A 25,640-nucleotide genomic window follows, 5' to 3' on the forward strand; every position below is an offset into this window, starting at 1 on the left:
GTTTCCCTGTTCTCTGTGCAAGAATCTGGATGGTCATCCCATCTGTGCGCTAACATGGCTGGATTCGGATATTCACCTCGCAGACCAGAAACGCCTGGTGCTCTGCCTTAAAACACGATGCAAACCTTTGAGATCCGTAAGTGAGAGCTGCAGCTGGCGCCTAGAGGTAGAAAATGGGATTAAAGTGAATATAAGCATTTCTATTTTTTTTCCAGGGCAGGAGTAAAAAGAACAGACAAGTCTTATTTGCTTTTTTCTCTGTCACATAAAAAGGCTATGCAAAGGCTTAGAAACACAAAGTTTCTTTTGGTATTTAAATAAATTTTTGTCATATAATAGAGTAATCCTTGCTTAAGTCAGCAAAGTAGTATGGGGGCATGGAGTTAAGGATACATTCTTTACACAGATGATTTGACTTATGTTTGATAGAATAGAGAAAACATTTAATATGAACACATTTTTGTTCCCATTGACATGATCGTTTTGCTGGGTAGAATTAACCTCTTAAAATTTAATAGAATTTAAACCACTTTGGTCATTTAAAAACACGTCAATGGTTATTTCATTCAAAAATTTCAATTATATATACATACTCTTTTTTTGAGGAACTAACTTAAATGTGTTGAAAAAAGGCCCATAGGCTTATGTAGGATAAGGCACTGGTGTTTATATTTATTGTTCATTTTATCACAAGAGGTTTTGTTTCTTTCATTTGCTCACATGAACTATGGCTGGTTTTTGCCCCATAAACAGCACTCACCTGCAGCTGAGAGCGGCAGCCGCCCGACTAACGCAGGTTAAAGTCCCGGGTGCACAGTGTCCAAATAAACAAGGCTCCTGCGCGACCAAGATGTAGAATCTACTGATGCACCAGCATTTATTCCCCTGCTTTTTATTCTGCTTAGAAGGCTCGCAGGCCAGCTCCCTCCCCTCCCTCTGGCCCCCTTGCAGGACAGGCTGAGGCCAGGGACAGCGCGGTTGCAATTCCACTAGGTGGCGGTCTTTGCCGGAGAAAGCCTCCCTCATTTGCAACCTGAGGCCGCTAGTTCTCTGTCTTCCTCTCTCCCTCCGTCTTTCTCTTTCATACTTTTTTTGTTTTTGCCGTCTATTCCCATGAAACATTTTATTTATGTCTTTATAGACATATTTATTATTTACTTCCTTACTGCCACAACCTTTGCTCCGTCTCTGGGATAGTGAGGGTTTCTGAATGCTTTAGCAGCATGAGAGAGTATCCCCTGACACTTAAGAAATGCACATAAAATACATAAAAAGGTATTAAAAAGAACCAAACATAAATCCCCACAAAAATAACTTAATTGAAATCCGTAAATGAGATTTCAATAGGTTTTTTTTGTTTTGTTTTTCACAAAAGAGTGATAAAAGTACAAAATAAAGAGCACGAGAGAACATTTCTGGAGGGGATGGATATGTTTACGGCATAGATTGTGACCATTTCATGTGTGGACACTTACCTCCAAATTCATGAAGTGAGCAGGGAATCCATCCCGCTCTCCGCGTAAGGAAAGCCATTGGCAAACCGACTGCTCTTGCTTCACGCCCTGGTCAGAGGGCGTGTGCCGGGGTCTGGAGTCCACGGCAGACGGGTCTGAACACTCCTCATGTCCGTTCTGCTTTTCACCTGGGAAGGAGCGTGCATGGGATTCCAGCCTTGCTGACTGTTTCATCCATGGGGAATGGGGGTGGGGGATGGAGGTGGGGGGGTGGGGAGTGGGGGGAGGGGTGAGGGATGGGGTGGGGGGTGGAGGGTGGGGTATGGGGGTGGGGGTGAGGAATGGGGAGGAAGGAGGCCCAACTGCTCTTCCTGGACAGGATGGTCTCAGCATAACCAACAGCAGGAGGGAGAGTTGCGTTAGGATAAACGTTTATTAGACCTCGAGGCCCAGTGCAGTGGCGATGGAGTCACAGAGCCAAATACATGGTTTTGTTCAATCCTTACAACTGGACTTTAAGTTACAGACGAAGAAACGAAGGCTCATAAAAGCCAGTAGCTTGCCAAGGCTGTGTGAGGGGTGACAGGAAATATTCAGATCCAGGTCTCTTTCATGTCAAGACCCAAAGGGCCGTTAGTTCCCGCAGGTCAATGATGCTGGACTTTTCTCCCCGATTCCTGTCCTCTTCCTCTGCCTGTTGATCCCATTCTCCACATCTTCCATCTTATTGCCTTATTCTCAGTCCAGGTTCACATCTCATCGCTGACACCACCCTGAGTATTAACAGTCTCAATACTGTTTTAATTTTCATGACTTTGCTCATTCGTGAGGTGAGGACTTAAACAAGAAACATACATCACTTCCCTTGTGAGTAGCCAGTTCATGTACTCTTCCTACCTTTTCCCATTGGGAAGCCTTTACTTAATTCCTAAGCTTTTAAATATGTTAAATACATTAATATATTTTTTGTCTCATATGTCCAAATATTTTAAAATACAATTTTCCTTTTACTTTTTCAGTTGGTTTATGGAAACTACTTTTCCATCTAGACGGTTTAAATCTTTATAAATTTGAATCTGTTAGTTATGTCTGCCATGACCCAGCTTTGCTGTCCTGCTTACACAAGCTTCTCCTCAAGATTGTATATTTTCCTTCATCCTTTTTGAAACCACTCTATTGAGGTATAATTGAGATTAAAAAAAGCTGTACATACTTAATGTATAAAATGTAATGAATTTGGAGATAAGTATCCACACATGAAATGGTCACAATCTATGCCATAAACATATCCATCCCCTCCAAAAGTTTTCTCTCGTGCTCTTTATTTTGTATTTTTGTCACTCTTTTGTGAAGAAAACAAAAAAAAACACACAACACACAACAAAGTCTACCCTCATAGCAGGTTTTGCGTCTATAACACAGCATGTCTACTACACCTTGCTGGGCTGCTGATTCTCTAGGGTTTCTTCTTGTATAACAGAAACCTTGTACCCTTTGTTAGGGATTTTTTAAATCTTCATTGTTAACTTTTAAACCTTTAATCCAATTATTATTATTTTTTTGTATGGTGTAAGGTAGAAATCTAAGTTCATTTCTTTTGGAGAATAATGTATCTTTTGAAATAACAGCAGAAATGCATGAAGTACCAGGCACATCGCAAGCTTCCCCTAGGAGGTAGGTACTATTTCCCTTCCCACTTTCAGCAGAAGTCACTGCAGCACAGGAAGGCGGCGTTACTTACCCGAGTCCGAGAAATACACTTGGCCTCAGGGATCAGGACAGTCAGTCGCTGCCACCGGGTGGTCTGACTTCAGGGGCTGGTCAAGGACTTAAAGTTTTATTCTGAGAGCATTAAGTAGGGCAGCATTTTCCTCATAATTGTATTTTCCCCTTTAAACATTTAAAAGTAGATAGGACAAAACCTAATGCACTTTCAGACTGAATTATGAAAAAATAAGGCTATTACGGCTAAATGTGTGTTTAATATGAAGACTGTACTACAAGTACAAATATAATTTTACCAATATAAATCCATGTGTCTTCCAAATCCACTCAGTACATCTGAAAATGCTTCTCCCCATTCCACAAAGCGTCTGGCCATGCTATCTTTGGAACCTCTGCCTACCCATTTGTAGTTGCCTTTCCTCCAAAGATGAGGGGTGTTACTGACTACCCATCTTGCTCCTGCTCCTTCCTGTGACAAATGGCCTAGATTTGCCAGGGTTTGGGACGCACTCCGCTGCTCTGGAGCCTGCCCAAGCCCACTTTCCTAGACTAATCTCACATGTTTCAGGCTCATTAACTCTACACTCTAACAAGTGAAGTTCATTCGAGTTACATTTGTTAATTTACTCTGCTAGGGCATTGCTCACACTGTGTGTGTGGCTATGCCCCGGTGGCTAGAGAGAATGATCATTGGATATTACGGGAGAGTCATTTTAGTGAGGGGAAAGATTTGACTTCATCATTTTACCCTTGACACCAGATTTCATCTTTCTATTCTTGACTTCCTGCAGCCAGAAACAACTTGTAAATAAAATTAAACAATCATAGCAGGAGAGAAAACCAGTGTGCACGAGACCAGGTGTTGAGATATGGATACTACAGCGTATAAATTATGAAGTGACTCTTTTGAACAAAAGCAATAGTCAAGTCAGCATCTCTTCTGATTCAAACAGAATTATCATCCAAGTTTTGTAGGCTGTAAATTGTGCCCACGTTTAAGAATCAGATTTTAACAAAAAACTGAAACACATATAGTAAAAGGACATTTCACAATCATGTTAAGAGTGCATGTCCTACTGGAGTGAGTTCTGAAAGTGGTCTGGCTTCTGTCTGAGGACCAACATCTAAATTCCATTTTAAAATCTGGCCTTGTACGGAATTTGAGTTCTGACCCAGTGGGTCCTATCGGGCATGGTCTGAGGTTCAACATACTCTATTTTGAGCTGTAGAATTTGGTAGTTATCTCTAATAGCTTTTCCTTGCATCTCTCTCTCTCTCTCATCACACATACACACACACACACACACACACACACACACCCCAGAGCTGGAGCCACAGAGTGAGATGAAGCAGCCATTGCTGAACAACCATCTTGGGTGCTAGTGCAGAAGAAACCACAGTGGATCTGGATAGCAGTTTTGAGGCAGGGTAAGAAATGTAATCTGTGTCTGTGAGACAGCATTATGGTGGTGACCAGAGGGGAAGGGGTGGGGTGGGTTACAGAGGGTAAAGGGGGCCAAATATATGGTGACAGAAGATGATTTGACTTCGGGTGGTGGGCACTCAATGCCATATACAGATCATGTATCACAGAAACGCACGCTTGAAAGCTGTATGATCTTATTCAACAATGCCACCGCAAAATATTTAATACAAAATAAATAAAAAGGAAATGTGGTAGATGAAAGATACTTAAATTCTGAACTCCTGGCAGCTGTACTCACGTATTGGGGATTCTCTGTGAGGACCGTAGAGCATCAGTGAGCCAACATCTCTGTGTACAAGCTGATAAATGGAGCAATATGAAAGTAGGGCTTCATCAAATCAGGGAAAGTTGTGGAATCAGTAAGAAGAAAAGAGAGGGTCAGGACCAGAGCATGACTGTGCTATTTTCAAAATTTGCTCTGAACTAAGGATTTTTCCCATTTTTTTAAGTGAGGAGGAAGTAGAAGCTTCCTTCAAAGGAAACACCAAAACTGTACTGCATATTGCAAATACCTCATTATGTACATAATTAGACATAAGTTAATTCTGGTGAATTAACTTATTCTGGTAATTGTCAGGTTTAATCCATTGTATAGAGTCACTTAACAGGTGTACTTTCTTTTCGTTATGAGGTAAGTCTTAGTAGAATGATTTATTTATATTTTGTTGAAGAGAAATGGCAGAACTTGTGGGATCTCTGATAATTTTATTCACGATTCTAGAGGGCAGAGCAGGTCAGTAGCACCCTCCAGAGCAGTGGTTCTCAACCTTCTGGCCCTTTAAATACAGTTCCTCATGTTGTGACCCAACCATAAAATTATTTTCGTTGCTACTCCATAACTGTAATGTTGCTACTGTTATGAATCGTCATGTAAATATCTGATATGCAGGATGGTTTTAGGTGACCCCTGTGAAAGGGTCATTCGACCTCCAGAGGGGTCGCGACCCACAGGTTGAGAACCGCTGCTCCAGAGGATGGTGTCCACTGTGTGGCTTGATTTGGGAGAAAGAATTGTATATGTTACAGGCAGTGAAGAGACATTAGACCTCATATGTAGCCAAAACTACACACCTTATGGACTTTGAGGTCAGGACAGTCAAGCACTTGTTCAAGGCCAAGAACACAGCAGGGCCAGGACTGGAATGGCGCTCTCCAGGCCTCCTCCTCCGTTCTTCACCTGCTTCCTCACTTCACCCAACTTGCTTGTTCTGGCAAAGGAGACAGTCCCTCTCTAATCTGTTTCTGGAATAAAATTTCCACTACCATTGGCAACACTCAGGAGGATAGAAACATAACAAAACCATTGTTTTGCGTTAATACTTCCCTTTCCAGCCTTCTCAGCAATCAATCAGAACTTTTATCTCCTTGCCTGAAGAGACAAGGACATTTAATTCACAACAATTTCCTTTTTCCTTTCTCTCAGCGACTCTATTCAATAAAACATGATGGATCACACTCCACATTTGCATGCCAGCGAGAACAGGGCCAAGGCTCTGCGAGAACAGAGAGGACCCTGCCCTTACCTACACAGCGGAGGCGAATGGAGGTTAGTGCAGGGAAATGCTCCAGTTTTGCACAAGTGAACATTTTTCACTGAAGGAGCAGGGCCCAATTAACAGCCAGAAAGAAAACTGGAAGCTATGCTGAAAATTAATAAGTAAATTCCAATCAACAAAGATTGTAGCCCTGCCTAATTAAAGCTAGTTTTTAATAACACTTGATTTTTAGAGAGCCGAGCTGGAGCATAATCTGGCCAAGAATTCATGTTTCTATGCTGGGCCTTTCAGTTAATTCCCTCCTTCCCAGAACAATCGGGACAGAGATTTTTTTGGATCTGTGCATTTATGGAGACTGTTCATATTTCTTCTTCAGAGTGCCGAGGGGTGCTTGTTTTTTTTTAATGTATTTTATAGCAACCCATGGTACCTTGCAAGCTTTTGCATATGGAACTATTGATTGTAGTGGTTTTTTAAAAAAATATCTTTATTGATTTCAGAGAGGAAGGGAGAAGGAAAGAGAGATAAAAATATCAATGATGACAGAAAATCATTGATTGGCTGCCTCCTGCACATCCCCTACTGGGGATAGACCCCGCAACCCGGGCATGTGCCCTTGATAGGAATTGACCCCAGGACCCTTCAGTCTGCAGGCCGACGCTCTATCCACTGAGCCAAACCAGCTAGGGCTAATTGTAGTGTTTTGATAGGACCACAAGGGCATTGTGCAGCCCAGCCACATGGTTCTGTGCAGAGCATAGATCACATTTCTACTTCTACATTCTCTTCTACAGGGAGTTTATAATTGGCTTAAAAATCAAGGTTAAATAGTAAGGGATGGACTTGAGTGCAGGTCTCTTGCCTCTTGGTGATAATGCTGTTCCCATACATTTATGGTGTCATTCAAGAGATCCTATTATGCTGGGAATGTAAAGATAAACAAGATGCAGTATCTTTCCACAAGAAATTTATAGACTGGTGAGGGGTTATGGGTAAAGTAGCAATAATACAGATGATAAGTGCACAGAATGAGTATGATATTCCGTGGGAGCACACTGGATAGGTTCATAATGCAAGTTGAGGGCTAAGGAAAGTAGACTCTAAGCTGCAACCTGAAGGATGGAGAGGAGTTAGTTTAGTGAAGGGCTGGGGGACTAGGCAGAGAAAATAATCTGAAATGAGAAAGCCTGACCCACTCCAGGAAAAAATGTTCTGCTTATGTACAGGATGGCTATGTATTGGTAATGATAAAGAAGAAGCTGGACAGGGAAATGTTTAGGCTCCATAAGCCAAGTTAAAGACTCTGAACTTGCTATTCATTACAATGAGAAAATATTGAATGATTGTCATAACAAGAATGACAAGAATCCATTTATGCTACAGAACAATTACTCAGGCTAGGGTGTGGCTGATAGATTAGGTAAATTCAAAAGGACGGACACCACTCCTACTACAGCCTGGAATCTCTATCTAAAAAAATCTTTAGCTATAATTAGTCAGAAGGAGGAATTTTATTTAGGAAATGAACAAATGTTCAAATTTCTACTGATTTGGTAACCAGATTACATAATCTTTCCAAGTTCTAAAAGTAGGATTCTTCTGTTGCATTCCCTAGTATGTCAATCGGCATGGTCTATTTATTACATCTAGACTTTTAGGTTCCTGTAGGAATTCTGCAGTTCTTCCCAAGTTTAAATTCCCCCTTCACGCTGGCTGGTGATTGCAGCTCTGAAGCAACACTCACAGCTTTAGCAATAAGCTTCCTAATCAAGGTTCCCCGAGGGGACTCTGTCTCCCACGGCCCTCGTTATTAGCTCTTGGATATTCAGACATTCCCTATCATTTGACTCTTGACTCGTATTTCCTGATTTTAATCCTCTGTCTACTTAGGGGAGGAGGCTATATGCGATTCCAAACCTGTGGACCCTTTAATGAATTGCCAATGAAGGTTGGTCATCCTTTTCCTAAGGTACATGAGCACGTACCATGGGGTCTACCAATTCATTTTAGGACCCATTACACTACGTCTATATATATGAGAATTAAATAGTCCCCATTCATTTCTATGAGTAACAAAGGGACAATAGGAAACAGCCATCTTGCCTGGGTCACTAGCTCCTCACTGCTCATGACAGGCCCAACATCTTGTTACGTCCAGTTCAAGCCTCACGTTAATAGAGACCAATGTTCTCAGAAATAACACTGACACAAATCCCATCAGGGGCTGTTTGTTTGGCCCCATTTGCTCTTCAATCCCAGTGTGAGTGTGAATTTCCAGGCCAGGTAGGTTACTTCTAAAGTCCAGAGAGAGCAGCTCATTCACATTCCAGGAGGAGCATGGAGAGGAACCTTGCAGGGCGGGAGACAATAGGAGGGGCTGGGGAAGGTTTTTGGAGCTGCTCTGTGACTTCTGGCTCCCATAACTGGCCCCTCTTGTTTCCTTTCAGACAGTTTTCCATATTGAACAACAAGTGTTAACTTCTACTTTCCTCCATAGCTGTTCATGCTCAACCCAGATTTTATCAGTTCTCAAGAGCTCTTATCCTCTCTCAGCCCTATGAAAACCTTGATCTGACATTGTGTGTCCTAGATACCAGAAACTAACCCAGAACATGCCTGATTGTCTCCAAGGAAACCTTTTAGGCAAAGCCATCCTAGCATCCTACACCTGTTCCCCTAAAACCTATAATATTTGTTCAATTAACATTTCCTGAATGGAACTGAACTTTTAAAAAAGCAAATGGCTCAAAATCTCTGCACCCAGTTTGCATTTTGCAAACAGCACCCCAGGGCTGGTGGTGCAGTGTTGTAAGGTGGTTGGGTAGCAGGAGGCGTGCCATTTGGGATTCAGAAATGGCACCCAGGCAGTAGGCTGACGGGCCATCAAGGTAAAGGTAATAGATGGATTTGCACAAGGGAGGTGGTTTTCAATAAGGGTTATTTGAGTTAGCTCAGAATAACCAGCTGCCTATCTCCACAGGGAGCACCGCTTGATAAGTGAAGACAAGGACAATGATCAAGTCTGAAAGAGAGTTAATTGAAAAGGAGTAGCTGCTCTAATGGGCAGATTGAGCTTCTTAGGAGTATAGGGGGAGTCAGAGCGAGTCCAATGATTTTACCTGCAGGGATTTTCCCTGGGACACACACAGTGCAACTTTATTGACCTCAAATCAGGAAGAGGCCAGCTTCACCTCAGCTCAAAGGATGTTAGTTTCCTGGGACACATCTCTTAATTGCAATGTTCATTAAAATGTTATTATTTTTTTGTTTTACATCTAGACAAGCTTTTAAAACATATCAAAGGAAAGGAGAATGAATTAAGTAGTTGACCCTTTTTTTATTTTGTAACCAAAATGTCTCAGCCTTTGGATTGAAAGATATTGAAATTTTGTTGAGCACTTATTTTTCTATTAACTCTATGCGAATCAAGACTTAATAAGCATCTGTGTTAGAACCATCAGCATTTGTTTTGTCTTGATGACTATGAACTATATGCCAGTTATTACCTATCATGAAATGAAAATCTCTGCTCAAGTGTCATCTTTTCAGCCAACCTATCTAGGACCATCACCCTATTTACATGTGTCCCCATCATTTTCTATCAAAATTACTCAGATGCATATTCTTTATGGCACTTAGTAGTATTACATGATATTGTGTCACATACTTAAATTCATCTGTTTATCTTTTGAAACCGGTTCACTGTTACCTCCAAGAAGGCAGGGACTTGGTTTAATTTACTACTATGTTTTCAGTACCTAGTATAGTGCCTGTCACTATTAAAATGAATGACCAAGTGCCCTGGGCAAGAATTTTTGTGTTTATTTCTAGTAAGCTATTTTATTATTTTTTCTCTGTTTGGGAAACTATCTTATTACATATTTTAAATTTGTTTTCTGATGAAACAATAACAATGGGATAAAAGTACTGTTATTGGAGAAATGCATGGAGGTCTTTCTCCGTTGCTAGTGCGAGTGGGGTTCTTAGGGTACCGCTGGAGTAAGCATCTCTGGATGCCCTCATGGGAAGAAGAGATGTGGTAGAAAGCTTTATTTTTGTGGAATTACATCCCTGTGTTTGCTAAGTCCCATTTCTCTTAATCTGGTCCTGGAAGAGGCGCAGCTGGGAATTCAGCAGAGTTAGAAGCAAAGCCAGTGTCCAGAGCTTCCGTTCCATGGAGGAGCTGGGTCCAGTGGAGCATCAGGTAAACTATTGTGTGTGAGGTCCTGTGGGCGAATGTAGGCGTGTGAGAGCTCCACAAGACAGGAGTCAAGAGTGAGCAAGAGAGCAAACGGCTTTGTTTAGGAGCTTACGTGTCTCCAATCTTCCTTTGCTTGCTGTGGCCAGAAACTACCCCAGAATCCCTCTGCAAATAGCAATGGAGAAAGACCATCCAGGCATTTCTCCAATAGCAGTACTTTTATCTCTTTGTTATTGTTTCATCATCACTTACTCTGGTCAATGACCTGATCCCAGATGTGACTGATAAGCAAGTACCTTCCCTATCTCACCCCAACTTTACTGGGCATGAATCTAAACTGCAGCTTCCTGGCAAAGCTGCACAAATGGCATGTCCATAATATCTGGCCTCGCCTTTGCTCCTTTCCTTTAGTTGATAACTGGGTTAGTTACAAAGGTATGCTTACCACTAGCAATAAAGAACAATACTAGTGCGAGAAACACCAAAAATTAAGAGCTGAAGAACTGAATAGTGTTACTTAATGAGCAGCCTAAATATAAATACAGGTGGCCCTTGAACAATTCGTGTTTGATCCACATATACATGGATTTTTAAAAATTGGCCCACGCGGTTCAATCGATCTTGCCATTCAATCGACCAAGCAGCTGAAACCTGAGTTATTTAAGGGTCAGCAAGCGGTTGGGAATGTGTGTGTGTGTGTGTGTGTGTGTGTGTGTGTATGTGTAGGGCTGATTGAGTTACATGCAGATTTTTGACTATGCAGAATGTCAGTCCCCCACCCCCTGAGTTGTTAAACAGTCAACTGCATACCCCAAAAATAAGTGAGGTGGAGTGAACTGTGTAAGAGCTGTAGCATAAATTTCATCATACGACTGGTATATATGATGCTGTTAGGGTGATTGACTTTGATGAATGAACTCTGTGACTAGCCATGCATTTTTTAATTGAAGTTTTTATTGGAAGAAATGTAGATTCACTTGAAGTTGTCAGAATTAATAAATAGAGATCCTGTAAGCCTGATGCCAGCTAGAGTTAAGGAAGTAATTGCTGTGGAAGGGAAAAGTTGGTCAAGTACTACCTCTCTTTAAGGTCAGAGATCAACACTATTGATTTTAAGAAATAAAAAGGGGGGACTTCCTGTCAAAGATGGCAACATAGGAGGCCCCTGAACACCCCGCCTCCCTGGGAACACCAAATCTACAGCCGCACAGGCAGCAATTCTTCCCGGAAAAAATCCAGAAGTGAGCTGAGCAGCTCGTACACATGGGGTATGAGAAAACACCCATATCCATGGGCAGAGAGGGCTGAGCCATGCTCTCACCATACACCCCTCCCTGGCCCAGGGCACACAGCTGGGAGGGAAACTCCCACCTGCCCGTTTCTCCCTTAGGAGGGAAGGGTTTTGGACCCAATATCTAGTGCCCCAACTTTAAGACTTGCACCTGAGAAATGGGCCCCCCAAACACCTAGCTCAGAAAGCCAACAGGTTTGTGTCCACGAGACCCACAAGACTGAAGCAAACAAAAGTTTTCTTTTTTAAATTAAATTTATTGGTTAGTAACATTGCTTTCAGGTGTACAACTTTATACTACAACATCTGTATATGCCACTGTGTGCTCACCACCCAAAGTCCAGTCTCCTTCCATCACCATATATTTGACCACCTTTAACCTCTCCATCCTCCCTCCAACCCACTTCTCATCTGGTAACCGCCCTTTTGTTCCCGTGTCTCTGAGTTTGTAAAAATAGTTCTTAATGGGCTCAGGAAGACTCCCTATGGCTATTCCCCAGGGCTTAGCATAGAGGGAGCTGACCAATACTCCCATCTCTCAATCTCCCCTCAGGGAAGCCTATGCATTTCTTAAAAGCTGCTGTTTGAGGGTCGGACTTCTAACTGAGCACACAGCTAAGGGCTGCCTGGATCCTCCCTGAGATGGAGGAGGTCGTGAATACTGACTTAGAGTTCTCCCTCTGGTCTGTGCTAGGGTGCAGGGGACTCCCTGGAAGGGATAAATATTTCCAGAGATGTCAACTTGCCCTTCAGAAAGGGCTGGGCCTTATTTTTTCTCTCTTCAGCTGTGAATGAGAATGAAGGTTTCTCTTCATCCTGTCCAGTATTGGTGCTGTTTTTAAAAAATCTATGAGTATCCTCATCCCCCAATTACTCCCCCTCCAGCCCCCCATATGTAATACCTTAATCAATAAAGAAATTATTTAAAAAGTCATTCTGAAAATTAATAAAAAAAATCTATGAGTATTGGTCATTTTTTTTCAATGTGATGCCTCGATTTTGTCTATCTGGTTTGGATCAGTGGTTCTCAGCTTCGGTTGCTTGGGAATCTGGTGAGCTTCTAAATAATGCTTGAGTCCCAACCCCCAGCGACTGAATCAGTCACTCCCCAGGCAATTCTAATGCTCAGCCATGGGTGACAGCCACTGTGTGGGGCTAGGCTGGTGGCTGATGCAGGAACAAACTGCTGAGAAATCCATTTGGTTCAGAAGCTCATAGAAAAGCATGACATCACATCAGATAACCACCCAATATCAAATCAACTGACAAATATTATGTAATTAACTGTACCGGTAATCAAAGCTCACTATATTTCCAGTGATATTAGTGCAAAGCAATGCTTGTCAGCCAGGGAGCCGATGGATTTGAACATCACAGTCTGGGTGCAGAGTCGAGAGTCCCTTTCTGTTCAGGGTCATAAGTTCATGAGCAGCTGACTTATCAGGGATAGAAGCGGGGCTTCTTGGCAAACTCTGCATATTGTGTGTGTGTGTGTTTGCGCTATTTAAACCATTTATTTTGAGATAACTGTATATTTCCATGCAGTTGTAAGATATACAGAGAGATCTTATATACTCCTTTTTAAAAATATATATTTTTATTGATTTCAGAGAGGGAGAGAAAGAGATAGAAACATCAGTGATGAGAGAGAATCATTGATCGGCTGCCTCCTGCATGCCCCCTCCTGGGGATAGAGCCTACATCCTGGGGATAAGCCCTGATGGGAATTGAACTGTGACCTCCTGGTTCATAGGTCTATGCTCAGCCACTGAGCCATGCAGGCTGGGAAATCCTATATACTCTTTACCCCAAACTATAGGACAAGATCATAACCAGGATATGGACAGTGATACAGTCAAGATACAGAATATTTCCATCATCACAAGGAATCTCCCATGATGCTCCTTTTTAGCCACACCCTCTTCCCTTCCACAGCAATTACTTCATTAACTCTTAGCAACCACTAAGGCTGTTCTCTATTTCGATAACTTTTTCAATTCAAGAATGTCATATAAATAGAATCATATAGTATGCAGCCTTTCTTCCACCATAATTCTCTGGTGATTCATTTATTGTGTATATCAATAGTTTGTCTCTTTTTATTGCTGAGTAGTATTCCATGGTACGGATGTACTAGTTTATTTAACCATTCACCCATTGAAGGACATTTGGGTTGCTTCCAGTTTTTGCTGTTACCAAAAAAGCTGCAGTAACATTCATGTACATGGTTTCTGTGTGTGTGAGCATACATTTTATTTCTCTGGGATAGGTGATATCCCAGAGAAATATTTCTCTGTTGCTAAGTTATTTGAAAGTTGCATGTTTAGTCTTTTACAAAACTGCCAAACTGTTTTCCAGAGAGGTTGTATCATTTTATATTCGCACCAGCAATGTATGAGTAATTCAGTTTCTCTATATCTTCACCTGCATTAGATGTTGTCACTATTATTTATGTTAGCTATTCTGATAGACATGCAGTGACTAGAGGCCTGGTGCATGAAATTTGTGCACTGGAGGGGGGGTCCCTCAGCCTGACCTGCACCCTCTTGCAGCCTGGGAGCCCTTGGGGGATGTCCGACTGACGGCTTAGGAGTGGACCTAAGCTGTCAGTCAGACATCCTTAGCATTACTGCAGAGGCAGGAGAGGCTCCCACCACCACCACTGCACTCGCCAGCCATGAGTCCAGCTTCTGGCTGAGCGGCACTCCCCCTGTGGGAGCTCACTGACCACCAAGGGGAAGCTCCTGCATTGAGTGTCTGCCTCCTGGTGGTCAGTGTGCATCATAGTGACCAGTTGTTCGGCCATTCAGTCAATTTGCATATCAGCCTTTTATTATATAGGATAATTCATCATGGTTTTAATTTCCTTTCCCTAATGGCTAGTGATGTTGAACATCTTTTCATGTGCTGATCTGCCATCTGTTTATCTTCCCTGGTGAAATGTCTGTTTATGTCATTTGCCCATTTTATAATTAGGCTGATTAGCTTTTTTTAGAGGTGATTTTTGAGAGTTTATTATATACATGTCCTTTGTCATATATGTGGTTTGCAAATATCTTCTTCCAGGCTGTATTTTCTTTCTCTTAGCGCGTCTTTTGCAGAGCAAAAGTTTTAAAACTAAACCCAACTTATCAAGTTTTCCTTCTATGGATCATGCTTTTGGTGTCAAGTCTAAAAACTCTTTGCCTAGACTTACATTCCAAAGATTACTTTGTTATATTTTTTCTAAAAGCTTTACAGCTTGCATTGAAGTCTGTAATCCATTTGGAGTTAATTTTTGTATGTTGTTTTTCCTAGTTGCCTACAGATACTCAATTGCTTGAGCACCCTTTAGTGCAAAATCAATCTTGTCTCCACTGAATTGTTCTGCACCTTTGTCAAAACTCAGTTGGGCGTATTTGTATCTGGATTCTATCTTTTGTTCAATTGGTCTAAGTAGTCAATCCTCCGGTAATACCACCGTCTTGATTACTGTGGCTAAATAACGAAACTTAAAAAGGTAGACTAATACTTCATACTTTATTTTTTCAAATTTGTTTTAATCTTCCAGTTGCTTTGCATTTCCATATATATTTTTAAATAATTTTTGTCTATAGCTACAAAAATATTGGTAGGATTTTGACATAAATTGTGTTAAAACTATATACCAATTTGTGAAGAATTGACATCTTTCCTATGTTTATTCATGAATACAGTATGTCTCTCTACAGATTTCTTGCGTAGCTTCATTGGTGTTGTACAGTTTTCATCATACATATTCTGCACATGTTTTGTTAGATTTACATATAAGTGTTTCATTTTTTGAGCATTTGAGAATAGTATTGAATTTTAAATTTTGGTGTTTGCATACTCAAGTATGTAGAAATATAATTGATTTTTATATATTTTTCTTGTACTTTAAGGCCTTGCTGAACTCATTTATTTGCTCTGTGTGTTTTTATTATTAATTAATTAATTAATTTATTTATTTATTATATAGGATGCCTTTATTGTGCATATAAGAACAGTCTGTGAACTGGGAGCCTTCAAAAATAAAATCAGAGCCCTCGCTAGTTTGGCTCAGTGGACAGAGTGTCGACGCAAGGACTAAAGGGTTCAATTCCCCAGCCAAGGGTAGGTACCTGGGTTGTAGGCTCAATATCCCCGCCCCCGTTGGGGTGTGTGCGGGAGGCAGCCAATTGATGTATCCCTTTCACATCGATGTTTCTCTCTCTCTGTCTCTCCCCCTCCTTTTCACTCTCTCTGAAAATCAATGGGGAATTATCCTCAGGTGAGGATTAACAACAACAAAACCAGAAAAAAAACTGATATGAAGCTCACTCAGGGGCATGGCTGTTACCCTTTGCAGGAGTCGGTTATGACAACGCGGGTTTCCAGAGGGCAGGGGGTTGGTAGAAGTGATGATCTCATATCACTTTTAGGAAGATGACTGAAGTGCCTTTTTTGATTTTCAGAGGCATTTATAAGAAATAACCCAAGTCAAATTTCGCTTTTATTTATAAAATGAGGTTGATTTAGTTTTATGTGATTTTGGGTTTTTTTGCAGAGTCCCTGGCACTTGCTATCACCTGTTTAGGGGGCAGGTGCTTTACTCGGGTTCTCTCATTGAATCTCACAGCAGTGTTGTCATCCTCCCTATTTTTCAGCTGGGACCTGGGCTCAGAGGAGTTAAGATTATTTCAGTAGATGTGTCAGGATTGCTATTGAAGGCTGCGTCTGGTACTGATAACAACTTCAGCTATTCTTTCAACCTGCCTTCACCACACATTTACGCTGAAGGTTTGCTCTGAGTTTATGCGCTGTCTGTTCTGCAGGACACACTGGAGCTATGACAGTGAGTAGAGATAAGATTGAGATCTGCTGCCGACTTCAGTAACTACCACACCTTATCAAACGACATCCAGCGAGTGAAACATGACATTTCTCTTTCATAACATTTCAGTCTAGGCAACAAGATTCGTGAAACAAAGAGGAACCTTCTGAAAAGAAATACGTGCCAAAGATTTGGGGGAGAAAGATAAAATTATCGTGGGGATGCCAATGAGAGAATGCAGGAGAGAGAACTTAGCGTCTCAAGAAAGCGTCACTTTTTGGCACAAAAACCATTTCAGGTATTACACATGAGAGTATTTGGACACAGGTAGATGTCCTCCAAAGATAAGTGTGGAAAATAATGTGAGTGGGTAAATTAGGTGATATAATTTTGTTTCAAAATAGAAGTATCAATATAAATAGCTTACTAAAATTATATGACGTCAGACTCAGAAACTGCTATAATGTCAGCAAAATACTGTAGTGTTGTGGATTGGCATTAATTTTTTGAGGCATGACAATGATATGTGAATACATAGGAGAACAGCCTTATTCAGGGGATGCCTGCTGAAGTATTCTGATGTGAAATGTCATGATGTCTGCAATTTGCCTTCAAACGGTTCAGCAAAAAAGAGCCATTTTGAATATTTTGTTCCCATATTCACTTTACTTTGTCATCATCCTCTCCCTTAGGTGCAGTAAGTAGGTTATATAGGGTTCAGAATACTCTTATGGATCCACAAAAATGTTTTAACTTATTTTAAAATCAAAAGACAAAAAATGAATTTCCAGGTCAAAGAATTGTTTTAATATGTAATATTAATAATTTATTCTTATGACAATATAGCCATAGAGTATAACTTTTAATCTATTTTTATAGAGGAAGAGGCACACAAAAGCCATGAAGCAGCCTGAGTTGCCAGCTTAAATTTTTTTTTAATCCTCACCAGATGATATAGTTTTTCTTTTTTTAGAGAGAGAGGAAGGGAAAGAGAAAGAGAGAGAGAGAGAGAGAGAGAGAGAGAGAGAGAGAGAGAGAAGAGAAAAACATCGATCTGTTGCCTCCCATACACGTCCAAACTGAGGGATTGAACATGCAACCTGAGTACGTGCCCTGAATGAGAATCAAACCCATTACCCTTGATGCATGGGACGACACCCCAACCCACTGAGCAGCACTGGCCAGGGTGCCACCGTTGGAATGTGAGCTCTCTGAGGGCAGAGGTCAGGGGTCGGGTGGCGCTCTCCTCAGCATCACAGAGAGGCCACAGAGTGCCTGGTGAGAGACACAGTCTCAGCCAGCATTTGTTGATGGAGTGAAAGGATCAATTCCACTTGAGTTTTATAAACATTGGACAGATTTTTCTATAAAAGGTGTATGGAACACTCTGCTATAAGGCAAGTATACATTATTTTTTGATTATCACAATTTTTGTATTGTTAATATCTCTTTCCCTCTTTATTAGTCTGAAAATATTTGAACTGACTGCAATGGAACAAAAGAATTGATCAATGATTGAACAGTCATTTGTTGACCACTCACTATATTATAGTCACTTTTTCCAGGCACTTTTTTTTTCATGCTTTGAACCCAGTGTGTCTGCCTGTGGGACGAAAAGGCAGGACAATTTAAAGAATATTGTTCTGTAGATAATTTGCAGCAGCAGCAACAATGTAATAATAAACATTTGTTGACACTTAATCATGTGCCAGCCAATGTGTTTAAAAACACCATTATTTCTTACAAAAGACCTCACATATAAAAATTAATAATATCCCACTTTATAGATGAGCAAACTGGGGGATGAAGGTTCAGCACCTCCCCCACTATCACAAAGTGAGAAAGTGGTAGGGCCAGGACTTGAATCCAGGTCCCCAGACTCAGAAGTGCTTTGCTCTGTTCTGCCTCCCATGTGTGTCCGTTGTTCGTGTCTGGAGCAAGTTGCCTGCGAAAACGCCAGGAGGGGGCGGTTATTTTTGGCCTTTCACATAGTTTGCATCTGTCAGGGGTGGGGTGGTGCACCATTTTGGATTAAGTGCATCATCTGTAACTGTGCATCATCTGCAACATCAAAACTCAGGAGGCCGAGCCGAAGGGTGAGAAGGTGGGATGGTGAGGTGGGATGGGTGGGGAGGTCCACGTGAGCTTATGGGGAGGGATTGTTGCCAGACACATAGGGAGCACCCCAGAGCCTGGCCGGGAGCAAAAACTGGCCTCAGACCACCCAGCTGCTGGACTTTGTGCTGGGAGGTTGTCCTGTCATGTCTGGAAGTGAGGTACCTGAAATCACTGTGATTCTAGGAAAGAGAAATGGGTGTTGAATAGAAAGCTGTGCTTGTGCTACAACCAGATGCCCTGGAGCCAATGCCCCCATGGGGAGACCGGCAGGCAGTGCAGGCTGTGCTGTGCTGCGGTGTCCGGGGGAGGGTGAGCATTGCTGCAAAGCCTTTCCTGGGTCCACTGGCCTGGCAATAGTAGGCAGTTCGAGAGCTGGACGCAGATTTGTCAGGCTTACCCTGAGTTCCAGCTTTTCTGTCTCTCGCTCGGACAGAGTAGAGCTCAAAATGGAGGTCTGCTAACTTGAAGTCAGCCTGTAGGAAGGAGGCAGGCAAGAGCTGCCTTCCCACCAGAGTATCTTTAGGCCAAGTGTGGCCTTGGCTATGACTGGCTTGAGCACACCACTGACTATGGAAAAAACTAGGAGAAATCCAAGACCTGCAGGTTGCCTGGAAGCCCTAATCTGCTAAGAGAACGTACAGGAACAGTCATATTTCAGGCGAGATTGAGAGAACAGCTCTGCATGGTGTCCCCAGTGCGAGCCCTGAGAGGAATACGCTGCTTTTTGATCTGAAAGATGGGCATGCACACAGGGTCTATTTAGGCAATGACCGGACACAGGAACGAATGAGTGAATGAGCGGGTCCCTCCCTCTGGAGATTGCTCTTCTTCCCTAGGGACTCTGTAGCATTTTGTCTTTACTTCTCAGGTGGCACCTTCTGTAACCTACTCATTTACTGGCTTTATTGTACACGGGGGAGCCCTACCAGGGCTCACAATTCAACCACAGAGGCATAACAAATACACAGCTTGTCAGAGTAGAATACTGGACTGAGGGACCTGGAGGTATGAAGTGGGGATTATGGGAGCAGGGCTGGGAGAGTAACTGACTTATCTCAGGGGGAAGCTTAAGGTCAGCATCTTAAAGAGAGTGCTTCGAGCTGGTCTCAGAAGGAAGGAGTTCACCGGCAAGGCAGAGGGTGCCAGGAAGAAGGTGCACCACGTAAGGCTGCTGAGTAGGCAGAAAGTGCAAGGAGTTGGAAACAGCAGGGAGTTCAAAATTATAGGGTGCATAGAAGGGGTGGGGGCAGGAGAGATGAGGAAGGGTTTTATTCACTATGTAAAGGGATTTGCACTTGATACCACAGGGCTGAGGAGCCACTGAAGAATTATAACCGAGAATAATGTTTGAGCCCTAACCGGTTTGACTCAGTGGATAGAGCATTGGCCTGTGGACTGAAGGGTCCCAGGTTTGATTCCAGTCAAGGGCATGTACCTTGGTTGTGAGGCATCCCCAGTGGGGAGTGTGCAGGAGGCAGCTGATCAATGTTTCTCTCTGATCGATGTTTCTAACTCTCTATCCCTACCCTTCCTCTCTGTAAAAAAATCAATAAAATATATTTTAAAAAGAATAACGTTTGAATTTCGAGACGGTCTCAGGGAGAGATTAGAGTAGAGTAGGACAGAGGGAAGGAAAATGCTGGAGACTGTGGCAGGAGCCTGCTACAACACCCCAGGATCTTAGGGACTGAAAGGCTACTGGAGGGCGAGTATAACTGTGCCAGGTTCAGATGGGGAATGGCGAGCATCCCAGGGAGGAGGCAGCATGTGCAAAGGGCTCCATGGTCAGGAGAAAGGGGGAAGAGTAAGCTGTCCAATTTGCATGAGGCGCTGGGTGTATGAAGAAATTAAAGGAAGAGGCGGCTGGAATGTAGGTTGGAAGAAAACAGGTGAGATGCTGAAGGCTCTTAATGCTGGGAGGAAGAGTTAGTGCAGCAGAGTGAGTGAGAGGGCCAGCAGGGGAGGGCAGCATCCCAGTTAACTGTCCGCATGTCTAATGACGTGACCATCAGATCTGTGTTTTAGAGACAAAGGTGATTCAAGGCATGAGAACAACGCAGGAGAAGGGGGAGGGGAGAGATCCGCCAAGCGGGGGGCGGGGGGGGGGGTGGATGTAAGGGGGGCAGGAGGAAACGGCAATAATTCAGACAGCAGATGACGAGGCCCTGCACCTAGACGTGGCTGTAGGAATAATTTTCATCTCTTAGATAAAAAAACAAACAAACAGATCATTCCTCTTGAGGCTTCTACTGGGGACGCCATGCAGCAGCTGCTCTGTCAGTCTTGCCTGAAGTATGACTGTTCCTGTGCATTCTCTTAGCAGATTAGGGCTTCCAGGCAACCTGCAGACCTTGGGTCTCTCCTAGTTTTTCCACAGTCAATGAGGGGTTCACGCCAGTTAGACACTTTCTGGCACCCAATGTGGAAAATTATCTTTAGCATCAATAGCCTAACGTAAATACAATAGCAAAATCTTACACTTCATTATGTAGGAATAAGAGGTCAATTTTTAATTTTTAGATTTTTGTTGTATTTATTTATTTATTTATTTATTTATTTATTTATTTTAAGCAGAAGGTTTGATTAGTCCAAATTGGTGTGCCTCCCACCTCCCCCCCCCGCCCCTTTTTTTTTACTCTTTTGTGTGTGAATCCCATTGCATGAGTATATCGGTTTGGTGCCTGGGTGGGAGTAGACGATGTGGCATTGATTCTGAGATAAATGAGTTGATAAATATGACTTCAGAACACCCAATGCCGAGTGTGCTCTTTGTTTTGGAACATACAGCAGACCAGTTTTCATTCAGGCTCAGACTTTATAGGCAATTCTGTTTTAGCATGAATGTTAAATTTCACTAGTTGTGCCGCCAAATGACTTTTGCCTGAAATTCACTATTGTTCAAACTGTGCAATTTTCTTTAAAACTCCAGAAGAGATATTAGCACAAAGTAAGTCTAACTTATGAAATGACACAATCATAGTACCTATGATGCTGCTACTAGTGAGGTCTGCAAGCTTAATAATTGAGTCTCATTATTCCTAAATAGAAGCAGCAGGAGTAAGTTAGCATTTCCTTTTTGTCCCTGATACGCATTGTCTTTGCCAATACCTACTTGCTTTGTGAAATAAAATAGTGTGGTAGACTAAATTAATGTTCCCATTTCCTTACTCCCTCCCTGTGTTACCATTACACACCCACAGCCTTTGTCGTGTGACTTTGCAGAAAATGTCCCCAGAGGGTGTGGGGATCCTTCCCCATCTACTGGCTTGGGACAATGTCCAGTTCTGAGAAGAGGCCTTAAAGATATGAGTGTTTCTGCTCCTGTCACATACACTTCCTTCAGTTTTTTGTTTGAGAGGAACATATCCTAGGTAGCTGTTGCTCCAAGGAAAATGAGAAATGCATGGAGTTGACCTTAATCTGACCTGCGTCCTAAAGCAGAACTTTCCCAGGTTAGTCTCAGATCTAAGAGATAAACAAATAAGGGCTTATTGTTGTAAGCCGCTACAATTTTGATTTTTTTTTTTTTGGTAACACAGCAAACACTGGCTGGAATTTCCAAACTTGCTCACGGAGGATCTGCAGAAGCAGAAGTACGCCCAGTGCTTGTGTCTGATCTGTGTGCTGGCACTTCAGAGTCTATTTGTCAGTTAACTCACCATGATTCTCAAATCAAACCCATCAAATTCACCTTCAAAACAAATTTTTAAAAAACCACTCAGGTGGATATATCTAAGCTTCAAACTTTAAAAGCTATGTTCAAGTCTAAAATACATAAAATGTTCTATGCTTTTGAGAGACATCAAATTAATATCTAAGGGAAAAGAAAGTCTGGAATGGTCAGAGGGCCCACAATCTTTGTACTTTATTCATCTAAGTCTCATGGTGGGCATCTCAGACAGTGTGGCACAGACATCACACAGGACAGAAATACAATGTCAGAAGTCCCGTCTACTTGCCGGGACATCTTGGCACCTAATTTGTTAAACAGGAAAAATCATAACTGTTCCATTGACCACAGAGAGTTTTGGTTTAGTGATCACATCAGATGGAGCCCCCTGAAAACTCTAAAGTGTAACACAAATGTCAGATATGCTGATTCTCGTCATCAAATATTCTTAGTGTTACGATTTTTAAAATATCTTACCTGTATTATCAGTTTTGTGGCCACCATTCATCCCAAAGTACATTGCAGAGAGTTGGATCAGGATGCATGAGTTCTAGTTATTTTCTAAGTGGTTTTTTTGTTTATTTTTCTTTATTCCACTTGAAAGGGTGTTTTTTTTTAATGATATTGTGGAGCTTTATTTTCATTTTTCTCATCTATTTCAGAGTGAGGATAACGAAGCTTGTATGTTCCTACTGTGGACCAAAAGGGTTTCAACCTGTCAATTATAATTTGACTAGAGGCTCGGTGCACAAATTTGTGCATGAGTGGGGTCCAGCCAGCCTGCCCCAATGGGGGCTGATTGGGGCAGGGCAGTGGGAGGAAGGGGATACAGGAGGTTGGCTGCCAGCCCCACCCCTGATCAGGGTCGGGGGGGCTGACCGGGAGTGGATCTGGTGGGGGGAGGGGCCGTGAGCAGTTGGGGGGGGCCCTTCAGGATCCCGATCTGGCCTGTTGACTGCCACAGTGCATGTCATAGCAACCACTCATTCCGGTTGTTCCGGTCACTTGGCTTTTATATAGAGAGATATTTAGCTTGGGCAGAAGCATTTCTAAAGTGAAGAATGCAGAACATTAAAAGATCTTGAATTATTGGAAAGAATCTCAGTGTTAGAGAGTCCCATCTTGGTCTTCATAATTCTCCAACCTTGTCATCATTATGGGTACATGTTTATTTGCTTACTTGACTATGTTTTCATATGCTGCCTGCTTATAGGGTGAGCCTTGTCCCATTTCCCCTACTGGAACATACTGCTGTGTATACTCTAATACAGCAGTCATCAACCTTTTGGAACTCATGGACCACCAGTTTGTGACTGCTGCATATCAACTTATAAGTTTACTCTAGCATCCTCCGCCTCCCATTAATAATAATGACAACAACAGCCCTAGCTGGTTTGACCCAGTGGATAGAGTGTCGGGCTATGGACCAAAGGGTCCCGGATTTGATTCCGGTCAAGGGCATATACCTTGGTTGTAGGCTCCTCCCTGGCCTGGGCCCTGATCCTGGCTCATGCAGGAGGCAACCAATAGATGTGTTTCACATCGATGTTTCTCTTTGTCTTTCCCTCTCTCTTCCATTCTCTAAAAATCAATGGAAAAATATCCTCAGGTGAGGATTAAAAATAAATAAATAAATAAATAAATAATAATGACAATAAATAACATAGAAATTAAAAATACAAACTTTGTAACTAGATTTCTTTTGTTCAAATTATAGCTTTGCTTCTTAGTAGTTGCATAATCTTAATATCTTGGTGGCTCAGTTTCATCATCTGTAAAATTCTTACATTATAAGATTGTTTTAAGGACTAAATGTGGTAACACATGTAACATATGCAGAATCGTTTGTTTTTCTATTAACCTTCAGTATAGAATCACATTTTTAGCATAGAATGAAAGATGATCTAACACATGAAGTATTAAGAAGAGTTCTCAGAAAGGTATTGGCTCAGTACTATGGCAAAATGTTGACTATAGATAATTGGATCCACTGTAAGAAAATTAAAATCAACCTCAAAGGAATCAAACTGGTTCCAAGTAATATAACTCCTGAACAAAGCCTCCCAAATATTTAAAGTTATACAAACAACAACAAAAAATCTCCAGTCTAACAACATGCAATTCATAATGTCTGGAATTAAATAAAAAATTACAAGATGTGCAAAGAAACTGGAAAAAATTCATTCATACTCAGAAGAAAAATCATTCAATTGAAACATACATCTAAATTACAAGAATGGCCCTGACCAGTTTGGCTCAATGGATAGAGCGTCCGCCTGCGGACTCAAGGGTCCCAGGTTGGATTCCAGTCAAGGGCATGTACCTGGGTTGTGGGCACATCCCCAATAGGAGGTGTGCAGGTGGCAGCTGATCAATGTTTCTCTTTCATCGATGTTTCTAACTTTCTATCCCTCTCCCTTCCTCTCTGCAAAAAATCAATAAAGTATATTAAAATAAATAAGTAAATGAATAAATTACAAGAATGATAGAATCAGAAGATAAGGAAGTTAAATATTTATTATAAATATATATGCTCAGGAAGAAAGATTAAAAACATGAGAAAGTTAAAGGGAGATACAAAATAAAAAAAAATAGATTCAACTTTTAAAGATGAAATATACATTATCTAAAATAAAACTATACTAGATAGATTAACTGCAGTTTTAACATTGCAGAAGAGAAAGATTGGTGAATTTGAAGACATAGCAATAGAAATGCTAAATTCCCTCAGGAATTTACCACACTGATTCTCATGTTAAGGAACTTGAGTAACTAAGGAAATTTCTCAATATGTGTACTTCCAAATATTCAGAAGGTGAAGGTGTAATGTGACTGTAACCCAAATAAACTCCTTTTTAAAGGGTTAAGCTGATATATATTAGTTCCTGGAACTCCAAATTGATAAAGCTACACAATCTAGAAGAGTGGTTCTCAACCTTCCTAATGCCACAACCCTTTTTTTAAAAAAATATATATTTTTATTGATTTTTTACAGAGAGGAAGGGATAGGAATAGAGAGTTAGAAACATCGATGAGAGAGAAACATCGACCAGCTGCCTCCTGCATACCTCCTACTGGGGATGTGCCCGCAACCAAGGTACATACTCTTGATCGGAATCGAACCTGGGACCTTTCAGTCCGCAGGCCGACGCTCTATCCACTGAGCCAAACCGGTTTGGCAATGCCGAGACCCTTTAATACAGTTCCTCATGTTGTGGTGACCCCCAATTTCATTGTTACAAATTGAACATAATTAAAGCATAGTGATTAATCACAAAAACAATATGTAATTATATATGTGTTTTCCGATGGTCTTAGGTGACCCCTGTGAAAGGGTCGTTCGACTCCCAAAGGGGTCGTGACCCACAGGTTGAGAACCGCTGATC

This window comes from Myotis daubentonii, chromosome 11 (assembly GCF_963259705.1).
Source record: "Myotis daubentonii chromosome 11, mMyoDau2.1, whole genome shotgun sequence".
Classification (NCBI taxonomy): domain Eukaryota; kingdom Metazoa; phylum Chordata; class Mammalia; order Chiroptera; family Vespertilionidae; genus Myotis; species Myotis daubentonii.